The 11,994-nt window shown below is 40.7% G+C and overlaps 1 pseudogene across 1 annotated transcript; it reads left to right on the forward strand.

Annotated features, from left to right (window-relative positions):
• The first annotated feature begins 1,203 nt into the window (after positions 1-1,203).
• Positions 1,204-3,219, forward strand: LOC148691937 (exopolygalacturonase-like; annotated as a pseudogene). The gene is made up of 5 exons (XR_015955260.1): positions 1,204-1,422; positions 1,577-1,903; positions 2,006-2,284; positions 2,525-2,750; positions 2,879-3,219. The product of XR_015955260.1 is annotated as an exopolygalacturonase-like (transcript).
• Positions 3,220-11,994: the final 8,775 nt, after the last annotated feature.

Below are 11,994 nucleotides of genomic sequence, written 5' to 3' on the forward strand. Positions count from 1 at the left end.
GAAGAATGTAAATCTTTTGAGCAAGAAAAACAAAAAACAGAAAAATATGGGACATAAACCACGCCTCTTTTGATTTCTTGGACCAAATAGTAGAATTCAGATCCTCGTCAAATTCTTTTTGTGAGGATCTCGGAGATCTGTGAATTGTGTCCGTTTATCGTACATCGTGCAGTTAAAAATCATTTTAAATATTTTTATTTAAAATTAAACACAAACAGTACCTGACAAAAACTGATCGCACGATATACGATGAACGAACACAATTTACGGATTTCCAAAATCCTCACCAAAGGGATACGGAGAGGACCTGTTGGCAAATAGTAAACACTCATCTTAAAATCCACCTCAAGTTACAACTGTTTTTTTCCCTTCCGACATTTAGGAGTCTCCTGTTCATAGATCACTTATATTAACCGACTGATAACTCATGATTAGTTTGAACCAAGGCACGGTTTATTAGTTATTTATTAGTTTATGAATTGAGCAACAGAAGGAAAAAGAAAAAGTAATGCTAAAGAGACAAAATTTTGAAAATTAAAGAATATGAAAGTTGATGATTGATTTATTACATAAACATTGATAAACATGCTTATTCCAATTGGTGATACATCATTTAGTTTACAAACTTTATATCTAAATTTAGTCTCCCTAGCAATAGCAAAAAAAATCCAACTAAAAGGACAAACACAATCTGTTTTTTTAAATTAATTTTGTCGTGTTGGTGGGAGTCTGGTAATAATTTGGTGGCCATGCAAAAGCAGATGAATGCATGGAGAAGAAGTAGCGCCCTACAATGGCGGAAGTGAAGGACCACAATATTTCAACAGGTATCTTAAACTTACGGAATTAGTCATGCACACACAAAGCATATCACCATTTTTAGGAAAACCAATTATTCAAAAATAAATAAATAAATAAATAAATAAAATAAAATAAACTAATTAATCTAACCTTCACCGTAGAGTTCGAGCCTCCCCGCACAGATAGCAGCGGAGGGTACTTAACAAATTCTTTTAGTTAGTATAAATACAGGCATTCAAAGAGAATTAATCCATCCCTTACTTTAATCGTCAAAGTCTCCCCGGAGACTTGTTATGTAATCGGGAAAAATAGTAGATAAAATTTCTTTACATAACTTTTTAGCTAGCTAGCTTTGTAGAGTTGAGGAGAGGGGGGGGGGGGGGGGGGGGTGGTGGGAGGGCCATGGCCATTGCTGGAGGACTGTCTTGCCACGCCATTCTTATCTTGTACTTAGCTGCATTGGCCACTCGAGCCGCCACCTCGGTTGCCATTCCTCCGGCTGTGTTCGATGTTTTCCGTGGTAGTAATTTGGGTGTCCATGACAAAGCTGATCCTGATGAGAAAATATTTAACGTGGTGGATTTCGGCGCCAAGACTGATGGGAACCACGATGCAAGCATGGTAATACTATGTTACCCTAACATTATTTTATATTATATAAATGTATGAGAAGTATGATACGTATTCACATTCTGAAAACGACGGTGCAAAACTCACAAAACTAATTCATTTTGGGTCGTCTGACTGAATTGATTTCTTTTGCTATTAATGGCAGAATTTCATAAAAACATGGATTGCAGCATGTAAGAATAACACTGACCGGAGATCAAGGGTTCTGATCCCACCAGGGACATACAAGAGTGGGCCAGCGGTATTTCAAGGGCCATGCACCTGTGCTAAACCCATAGTTGTTCAAGTTTTAGGGACCATAAAAGGCCTGAATGATCTGTCCTTATATGAAGAGCCATACTGGTTCTTGTTTGAGAAAGTAGAGGGCTTGGTCATTACCGGCAATGGTGTCTTTGACGGACAAGGATCAAGTGCCTGGAAAGTCGCTGGTGACTGCGGCAGTTCCAGCGACGGTTGCAGTCCACTCCCATCTGTAAGTTCTATACTCATTACCAACTAGTTAACTAGGGCCTCCTATATATATATAATTCATAAGAAAGAAAACTGGCTTTAATTATTGGATTAATTAATGCAGAGCATCAAATTCAATAGCGTCTCTAACGGGGTCATTCGAGGCATTAGTTCCCTCAACAGCAAAGGAGTTCACCTACAGCCAGAATGTTAGGGTTCGCAGAGTGAATATCTCTGCCCCTGGAACAAGCCCCAACACTGACGGCATCCACATTAGCAACTCCAACAATGTCAAGGTTGCCAGAACTCACATTGCCACTGGTGATGATTGCATCGGCATGATTCAGGGATCAACCAACATTGCCATCAACAATGTAATCTGTGGCCCCGGACATGGCATTAGGTTGATATAAAATCGAGTTTTTAGCATTTAAACTCTTATGCTATACATTATTCTTGACATGTAATGTTGTTAGACTATAAAATTTGGACTATAGATGCATTTGGAGGACAGTTATTTAATCAAGGTCTAGATTGACAATCTGCTAACATATAATAGATTGTTCCGCTACTATGCCTTATATACCACCTATCCTCCTAAATGTTCATGGACTAATTTGTGTCCCCATTTTATTGATGACAGTGTCTGTAGCCTTGGCAAGTATGAGCACGAAAATGAAGTAAAAGGAATCACCGTGAAGAAGACAACATTTTTGAACACAGACAATGGGATTAGAATCAAGTCATGGCCAGGATCGGGTCCTAGTCTGGCATCAGGCATGGTTTTCAAGGACCTCATCATGCAGAATGTCAGGAACCCTATCATTATTGACCAAGAGTACTGCGCTGGGGGATGCAACAAGAACCAGGTTTGTTAACCTAATTATCCTATAACCCTAAGTAATTACTCTCTTTTTTTCTAGTAAGTCGATAAATGAGATCCAACTCGACTTCTAATCTTAACCTTCTTTTACCGACTTTCTTCAACGCTGTGCAGCCATCGCGTGTGCAGATCAGCAATGTTCATTACATAAACATTAAAGGGACAACACCGTCAAATGTGGCAGTAGATTTCATTTGCAGCAGCCAGGTTCCTTGCCAAAACATCCAGCTTCACGACATCGATTTGAAGTATATTGGTCCACATGCTGCAGCTCTCACCTCGGTATGTAAAAATGTAAAAGCTGGTTTTCGTGGCATACAAAACCCACCAGCCTGCCATTGAGAGTTGAGTTCGTGAAGTTGATCATAACACATGTGAAGGAGAGCATTTGATGCCTCTGGGGATGGAATGATGCATGTACTAAAAGTTATAATTTTTGTATAATCAGTGGCATATTGGGCTGGCCCCCCAAAGTTTATAAACAATATTAAGTATTTTTTTCACTATGTTAATTGTGTTTTACATTTTCATCGATTTCAGTAGTCACGTTGTTAAGAAATACACATGTACGTGCCTAGTATTTTAAAGTTTGGAAAAATTTTGAAATGTCACATGAACTTGTTCATATTTTTCAATTTGTCATATAAACTATGCAAGTGGTCATTTACCACAGTGGTAGAAAAGTGTTAAGCCTTTGCACATCGACATAGGTTCAAACCCCATCGGTGGTTAATCTAACATCTAATTTTGACAAAAAAAAAATTGTCATATAAATTAAAATTTTAAGCAATTTGTCATACTAACTTTACAAAATCATCAATTTGTTATCTCACCCTAACTCCGTTAAATTTTCCATCCAATTGTGTTTGGGGTTATTTAGGTCATTTTAACATCTTTTCACAAGTTTTTTACTTTTCTTTAGTACAAACACTTACATTTTTTTACTTTTATTAAATTTTCCATCCAATTGTGTTTGGGGTTATTTAGGTCATTTTAACATCTTTTCACAAGTTTTTTACTTTTCTTTAGTACAAACACTTACATTTTTTTACTTTTATTATGGCACAAAACGTCAACCTGTTTCTCATTTATAGAGCTCGTATGAAATTATATCTTCGTGACATGCTAAAATGCAAACTTCCACTTGTGTATCATTAAATATTTGGAATATCCAGAAGAGAGTGTATTGCATGATCATTTCATTGTTGTCATATCAAAAAAATTGTTCCATTGCCTGAGAAACCCTACAGTTTTTTGTCGAATACAACTTAATAAAAGGGAAGTAAGGTATTAAAATGACAGATGTGGATGCAAATTTCCGCCTTCTTCTTCTTGGACGAAAATGCACCTGCAAAACAATTAACACCTTAGGTCAAGGCCATGAGCCTCACGCACCCATGATGAATTGTTTGAGGGGGGGGGGAGAGGGCTTTGGCCGAAGAACCTCTGATGTCAAAGTTAGAATTTGAGGGAAAAATGTTTAGAGAATTTGGAGAATTTTGCAAGAGAGTTGGAATTAGGTTTTTGGGACAAATGAGAGCTATTTATAGGGGTGTGGCCGGCCCCTATGTGGAGAAAAAGGGTCCGACCACTTATGGTGGTTTTTGGGTGTAATTCCAGGATATTATGTCAAAATAATATCTTACAATCAATTAGGAAATTAATCAATTAATTCAGGTAATTGATCCTAATTTGAATGAATGATTGAGGGTTACCTTGTGTTGAGGATTTGATGAGGATGGATGAAATAGGTTTTGAATAAATACCTATTTTGATCACTTTTGACCTTGATTGCGTTGTGATTGTCTGTTGTTTGCGCGTGGGAGTTCCAATGTGCCTCGAGGGTAATTTTGTCTTTTTTACTCAAAAATCCACGTATCGTCTCCATATTCTTCTTGATTATTTTTGGCTCCACAAATGCCCCCACACATGTTGGGTTGCTCGCAGAAAAGGGCAGCAGGTGTAAAGATCTTCTTGCTTTAGAAAACGTAGGATTGTTTCCTATTTTGATGTATATTCCTTCTTTAATTGGAAATTAGATCCTTCTAGGAAAAGGAAATAAATCACTTCTAAAATCTATTTAAGTCTTCCTTAAGTAGATGATTAAATCAACTTTAGAGAGCAATTTATTCTACCCTACAAGAAAGAGAAAACTAGAGGATATTCGTTCCCCTTCCCGTAGCAATCTTCTAAACTTGTCTGTGCAAATGACCGTTTTTCATTGCTTTCTTCGTCTTCTATGCGCCGCACCGAGGTAAGAAAAAATAATTTTTCCTTGTCTTCTTCTTGGATAGTGCTGTCGTGGGGTAGCCGTCAAGGGCCAGGAGTCAGCTCGACATGGGCCGATGAGGTGTTGTGCAAGAACCACTACATAGGCTGCTCGACTTGGCTTGAGCCAAGGGCAGCTGTGCGACTGAGGCGCAATGTTAGGCGAGCCGCATGGCTCATGTCCTTTGGGCTCTTGGACCTGACACAAGCCAGGCCGGCAATTGACAGAAATGAAGAGGTCGCGGGCCTCATGGGCTGCTGGAATGTTGGGCATGCAAGCCTCTTGTTTGCTGGTCCGAGAGAAAAAAATGAGGGAAAAACCAGTATGGGTTGAGCTCCCCTGCTGAGTGCTGTGAATAGTGTTGGCTATTTAGTCATCGTCACCAGGAGAAAGGTAAACTGCTATCAAGAGAGAAGATAAAGAGGATCAAGGTGGATGCATTGGCTCGTCTGATAGGTGTCGTGGAGCCTACTATGAATGAAGGCGAAAAAAAGAGATATTCCCTATCTGTTCAAGAAATGCTGGTTAAGAAAAAATTGAAGACTTCATTCGCTACTCGTAAGGGTCCGCCTGCTGCTGAGTGGCCTGTGATTGACATGACTTCTTCCAATGGGAAGAAAAACGAGGCTGTCAGGTCTGAACTTGTGGCACCTGTTATGTTGAGAATGGCTGGTCCAATTGCTAATAGGATTGCTCAGCGTAGAGGTCCTGTCATGCCCCCAGTGCCAAAGTCTGTACCAAGACATCCATTGAGAGTTAAGTCTGGCTCACCTTTGGAGAGGCTTGCTATTATGAAGAGCAATAAGGTAGACTATGCTGCTAAAGTGGCGTCAAGGCCCACTCCCCTTGCTGTTAAGACTGATTCGCCTGCTGAGAAATAAGAAACTGTTTGTGTGGGTAGTTGTGAGAAATCCACCAAGCCTGTTTCTGGGGAGGCTGCTAAGATTTGTGCCCTCTTGAAACCAGATCTGCTTGAAGATATGGACGTGTGTGTTAAGCTTGTTAATGACGTTAAAAAGGTTGTCTGCCTAAGTTCCTTTGTAAATCATGCGACCGAATCTAAGAGGACTTCTCTGCTTACTATGATGCAGAAAACAACGATTCTGGCAGCTGAGTCTATGCTTCTTAACCAATGGGATACCAAGACTACCAATAAGGTGGCAAAGACTAGTTGCCAAAGCTTATTCCTCGGTTGAAAAGATCAAGAGGTTGAAGTTTGAGCTCATTACTTTGAAAGGGTCTCATACATCTGCCCTCACTTCTCTGTAGCTTGAGATCACTCGCCAAGAGATCATTGACTTGAAAACTAGGCAAGTTAAGTATGAAAGTGCAGAGAAAAAGATTGGATATTGCACACCTCAGATTCAAGATCTTAAGTTTTCCATTTCTGAGTTTCATTATACTTCTTATGCAAATGATGAAGAGTTGATTGCTGCTTATAATCAAGTGATCCATTTTAAGATGATCGTCGATAGGCTTAAACCCCAAGGGTTGGAATTCCAAGATGCACTGAAGATCAACGAAAGTCTGAATAAGGAAATGGATGAAAGGTGAGAATGTTGGGAAAGACTTCGAAACTTTCTCTATTTCTCCAGAAGACTTGTTTGCCTTTACTTTTGAGACCCCCACTGGTGAAGTAGTCGGAGAGGTTGATGCCCAAGCTGGAGCAACCGGGGTGAAGCGCCGCATGATGCCGCTGCTAGGAGCGTTGCAGCTACTGAAAGCCTTATGTGCTAAGGATCGGCCTTTAGAGTGATTTTCACAAACACCTTCGTGGATTGAGCTTAGGACCTTTAGGTAGTCGGGAGGCGCTAGGCAACAGAGATGTGGTCCAGTGTAGGATCTTCAGACGAGGATGACGTTCCACATGTAGTAGCATGCTGCCTTTATTTGGAGCTTTTTAAACTCCAACATTTTCGTGGAAAGTATGTCATTGACCAGGTAGTCTATAATATAACTTTGCTAGTTGGGAGTTCTACTAACCTATGACACTTCGGCTGCCAGCTCTACCTCTATGTTTGGCTTGTCTAGATACTTCACCGAAATAGAACGTTTGAGTTGGTGGTCGAGGGTAGAGCCTAGGCCGACTAGTGCGCCTACGTGGGCATTGTCTGCCCACGAAACTTGAGTGAGAGTGTAAATCTGAAATGCCTCAAGTTGCTTGCGTACCTTCTCTAGGTATTACGCCATCCTTAGATGTTTTGTCATGTACTCTCCAGTAGTCTGGCTGGTGATTAGCTAGGAATCGGAATGAATTACGAGCTTTTTCATCGCCAAGTTTTTTGTCTTTTGAAGGCCTCCTAGTAGGGCCTCATATTCCACTTCGTTGGTGGATGCTTTGAAGCCTAGAATGATCCCCTGCTCAAGCATTAAACCGTCTAGGGTGACAAGGACCACGCCTGCTCCCGAACCTTTGTAGTTAGGTGCACCGTCGACATGCAAATGCCAGAAGTCTTCATCGGGTGAAGCAAGCACAGCTAAGGTGTGCTCGGCTGCCTTCGGGGCATAGTTGGGCCGCTCTGTTGCGTTGCCTAAGCTAAGCGTGAAGGCGCGGTAGGGAGCCGTAGAGCTGGGGCTATGTTACACATAGCAAGAGATGCTCAATTACCGGTATTGGGCCATTCTAGAGTTGAATTATGGAGCATTGGTCGGCTAGGGCCATGTGACGTGCAGCAAGAAGTGGTGCTCAACTGTTGGTACATGTTGCTCATATGTAGAATCTTTTGGGGCCACGAGGACAAAACTTGCTTCCAAGTGTGTCCTTCTAATGTTCATCTGCCCTTGGCGCGCCTTTTGGGCTGAGTTGTTGCATTCGTCATAAAATTTTACATCCACCAATGTCTGCACATTTATCGTCGCACGTCTGGATTGAGCAGAATAGTGCGTCATGAGGATGACTGCGTGTGTTTGAAGGTATTACTTGAGTCTTTGGGTTGTAACAACTGTCGCCAAAGTTAGCTTTTGAATTTCTAGTAGTTGGTTTCCGCATTGATGAGAGCTTTTGAACTGTGGAATGCAGGTAGTCGAGCCCCCATCTCTTCTCGTATAAGGGTAGAGTTTATTGCTGCTTCAGATACCGTCAAACATGTGAATAGGTTATCCACTGCTTCCGTTTTTTATAGTAGAGAGGTGATGTCAGGTACTTTTTCAAGCCCTTAAATGTGCATCGGCGAGCCTCGTCCCAAAGTGCATGCTTCTCTACCAGAGGGAAAGAGTCTACCAGAGTTAGATCTTCTTTCATGATCATTTTTCGAACAGCGGATGGTCTACTGGAAGTCATTTTTGGAAGGTTGCTCTAGCTATCAAGTCGTTGTATCCGACTATCTTCGCTTATCTGCTTTGAACCTCTTCACGTTGAACAAGTGGTCGGACTTCTTTTTGATCAAGCGGTAGGACAAATATTCTTTGTTGAAAACTAAAGAAAGATCATCGAAATTCCGGATAGACCGTGGCGGCAAGGTGTGGAACCAATCTTGCACCTCGTCTTGCAAAGTGGTAGCGAATATCTTGTACATAAAGGCATCGTTGTTCTGATAAAGGATCATTGTGCTTCAGTAGTGCTTTAAGTGTCTATCTGAATCTCCATCTCCTTTGAAAAATGTGAAATGTGGCATGTTGAATTTGCGTAGAGACTTCGCCTGCTCAATCTCGTCCCTGAATGGTGACCTACTCATATTGGTCATGTCTCATCGTAGCGCTTCATCGACGACTTCATTGCATTGGAAATCACATAATCGCTCATTTAAGAGCCTCTCTACCTCTTCCTGAATTTGCCTTTGTTGGGGGTAGTGGAGCCTTCGGCTACCCCCGGTCTTGACCTACTAATCTAGGCTGCTCTTCGATGTACTCAGCTCATCTATGTCGTGGCGACGGTGCATGTGGTTCATTCCTAGCAGGGGAGGGAATTATTTGTAAACTGCCAGTTGAACTTAAGCTGGATTGAGTGACTACTTTTCTTTGTCCTTTGTGCTACCTACTCCGATGTGAGGTGAATAATGCTCCTTGCGGGCTTAACCATGAATAAACACTTCGCCAGGAAGGTTGTTCATGTTGACTATCGGTGTATGGCCCCAACCGTGAATTTATACTCGTCCATAGGCCTAATCGATAGTGCACGCTCCTCCACGCGCTAAGACGGGAGTATACACTATCTCAGGGGCCTAGTCGGGAGTGTACACTGCTCGAACACTCGGTTCGTGGCTGGTTAAATGGTTTCTTACAGGGACGCTACTGGAAAGGTTCATCGTCTGCCTTTGTCCTACTTCAGGACACCTCGTCTAGGGCACGTTGGATCTCAGTGCGCTGCAAGAGCAAAGCTAATTCACCAAGGTCGTCTGCTATGCAAGGGCGCTTGTCAACTCTATTACTTGTCGAAACAAGTGTGGTTCACCGTTTGGGTTGGAAGAGCTTGGACGAAATACGTCTCATTGGGTAGTGGAAGTGTGACAGACTCCGGGCCCGAGATTTGAGTTGGAACATGTCAAATATGTGGAGAAATGTGGGGAAAATGCCCTCGGTTCAATCGTAGGCCCAAAAATTTGAAATCGGGACAGTTGAACCGGTCTTGGACTAGTGGGAATTGCTTGAAAGGCCAGGAGAATGGGCTACTGAACGTGTGGCGCACATGGATGATGGGTTTGGGCTCGGCTCGGCAATGTGTTAGGCTTGGGCGGCTTAGGCCGGCTTGCCTTGGGCTTGGGCCCGTGAGGTCTTGAATGGCGTGGGTGAAGCTGTGGTCCTAGTGCCATGGGCTTTGCTGAGGCTAGCCACCGTGGTGGTTGCTACGATGATGCCCCGTGGGGGTGGTGCCGCTCCACTCATCGTCATGTTGAGCTTGTGGATCATCGTGGTCATAATTCTTAAATGTTGGAATTTCTGTTCTTCGAGGTTTCCGAATCTCTTGCCATTGTACTTTTCTTTTATGGTTTATTAAAGAATTTTTATAAATAAAAATTCCAAAAATAAGAACGTACGAAAAATCTACAAATGAACAAGAAAACAAAAAACCTTGAATGCGAGAGTCTTCTACGAGCGTGTAACTCAAACTCTCAATGAAAGCACCAATTTGTGGATGCAAATTTTCGCCTTTTTCTTCTTGGACAAAAATGCACCTGCAAAACAATTAACACCTTAGGTCAAGGCCAAAAGCCTCACACACCCACGATGAATGGGAGGGCCTTGGCCGAAGAACCTCCGATGCCAAAGTTAGAATTTGAGGGGAAAGTGTTTAGAGAATTTAGAGAATTTTGCAAGAGAGTTGGAATTAGGTTTTTGGCAGAAATGTGAGCTATTTATAGGGGTGTCGCCAGCCCCTATGTGGAGAAAAGGGGTTCGGCCACTTATGGTGGTTTTTTGGTGTAATTGCAAGATAATATGTCAAAATAATATCTTGCAATCAATGAGGAAATTAATTAGAAAAATTAATTAATTAATTAGGAAATTAATCAATTAATTTAAGTAATTGATCCTAATTTGAATGAATGATTGAGGGTTACCTTGTGGGGAGGATTTGATGAGGATGGATGCAATAGGCTTTGAATAAATATCTATTTTGATCACTTTTGACCTTGATTGCGTCGTGATTGTCTGCTGCTTGCACGTGGGAGTTCCGGTGTGCCTCGAGGGTAATTTTGTCTTTTTCATCCAAAAATCCACGTATCGTCTCCATATTCTTCTTGATTATTTTTGGCTCCATAACCAAGATGACCCTAAACGATTTACATCCAATATAAGTCATGTGCCTCACACATGACTTGTTTCGAGGTTATTTAGGTCATTTTAACATTTTTTTCACAAGTTTTTTACTTTTCTTCAGTACAAACACTTTTTTTTTTTTTACTTTTATTATGGCACAAAACGTCAACATGGTTCTCATTTATAAAGCTCGTATGAAATTATATCTTCGTGACATGCTAAAATGCAAACTCCCACTTGTGTATCATTAAATATTTGGAATATTCAAAAGAGGGTGCATTGCATGATCATTTCATTGCTATCATATCAAAAAAATTGTTCCATTGCCTGAGAATTTTGTCGAATACAACTTAATAAAAGGAAAGTAAGGTATTAAAATGACCGAGATAACCCTAAACACAAGTCATGTGCGAGGCAAATGACTTATATTGGATGGAAAACTTAATGGAGTTAAGGAGAAATGACAAATTAGTGATTTCAAAAAGTTTGTATGGCAAATTGCTTAAAATTTTAGTTTATATGACAAATTGAAAAATGCATACAAGTTCATATGGCATTTCAAAATATTTCCCTTAAAGTTATAAAAAAAAAAAAAAGTACAATTTAACGAATCACTAAAACACGTATGAAAAATGAAGGTGTTTTAAAAAGAATATGTACGTATGTAATACGCATGTTATATGTGAATTTACTAATTATGGCGCTTAGTACCATTAGCAATGGTGCAACATGTCCTACAAAAGACACCTTTGCTTATAGCCTCAATGGAACTCAAACTTAAATGAATAAAAGCGCATTCTTCTGGCAATTTGAATACGTCCAAATATGTAAACACGAAAACGTATACATTTTTAATTTAAGAGCATGTTTAGAAGTGTTTTTAAAGTGACTAAAAACACTTTTGGATTCCAAAAGCACTTAAGTACATTTTTGAATTCAACGTTTAAATTTTCTTCAATATTTCCGTTGAAGTATCGAAAATTTGAGTAAAAAAAAATATGGAAAGTGGTGTGAAGTCTAAACTTCACCCTATATCGAAGAATCTCCTCAATTTCTATACGACGGTTTCAATATTTTTGATATGTCAAGAGACATCGGTACTTTTTTGGACGAAAAAAAAAAAAAAAAACTCAGATTCGTCGATACAAATGCCTCGAAAAGATCTTAGGCCTTAAAACAATTAAATATAAGATGAAGGCCTATGAAAGTCGATGACGATCGAGGCCCACCTCGGGCTCAAGGGCTGGCAATCCCCCACAGGCCCGGA

The sequence above is a fragment of the Pyrus communis genome, chromosome 13 (assembly GCF_041283825.1).
Source record: "Pyrus communis isolate YQ-2024b chromosome 13, ASM4128382v1, whole genome shotgun sequence".
Classification (NCBI taxonomy): Eukaryota; Viridiplantae; Streptophyta; class Magnoliopsida; order Rosales; family Rosaceae; genus Pyrus; species Pyrus communis.